We start from the raw sequence: 760 nt of genomic DNA, 5'->3' as shown, positions 1-760 counted from the left end.
AGTCCCATATGGCCAGTGCGGAAGTCTAATGGGGAGTGGAGACTAACAGTTGACTATCGCGGCCTGAATGAAGTGACGCCACCGCTGAGCGCTGCCGTTCCAGATATGCTAGAACTTCAATACGAGCTAGAGTCAAAGGCAGCCAAGTGGTATGCCACAATTGACATTGCTAATGCATTTTTCTCAATCCCTCTGGCAGCAGAGTGTCGTACACAATTTGCCTTTACTTGGAGGGGCGTCCAGTACACTTGGAATCGATTGCCCCAGGGGTGAAAACACAGCCCCACCATTTGCCATGGACTAATCCAGACTGCACTGGAAAAAGGTGAAGCTCTGGAACACCTGCAATACATTGATGACATCATCGTATGGGGCGACACAGCAGAAGAAGTTTTTGAGAAAGGGAAGAAACTAATCCAAATCCTTCTGAAAGCTGGTTTTGCCATAAAAGAAAGTAAGGTGAAGGGACCTGCACAGGAGATCCAGTTTTTAGGAATAAAATGGCAAGATGGACATTGTCAGATCCCAATGGATGTGATCAATAAAATATCAGCTATGTGTCCAACTAATAAAAAGGAAACACAGGTCTTCTTAGGTGTCGTGAACTTTTGGAGAATGCATATTCCAAAATAAAGTCTGATTGTAAGCCCTCCCTATCAGGTGACCTGGAAGAAGAACGATTTTAAATGGAGCCCTGAGAAACAGCAAGCCTTTGAACAAATTAAACAGGAGATTGTTCATGCAGTAGCCCTTGGACCAG

The sequence above is a fragment of the Haliaeetus leucocephalus genome, unplaced genomic scaffold, assembly GCF_000737465.1.
Source record: "Haliaeetus leucocephalus isolate CR32 unplaced genomic scaffold, Haliaeetus_leucocephalus-4.0 Scaffold363, whole genome shotgun sequence".
NCBI classification, from domain to species: Eukaryota; Metazoa; Chordata; class Aves; order Accipitriformes; family Accipitridae; genus Haliaeetus; species Haliaeetus leucocephalus.
This window is presented reverse-complemented; position numbering follows the sequence as displayed.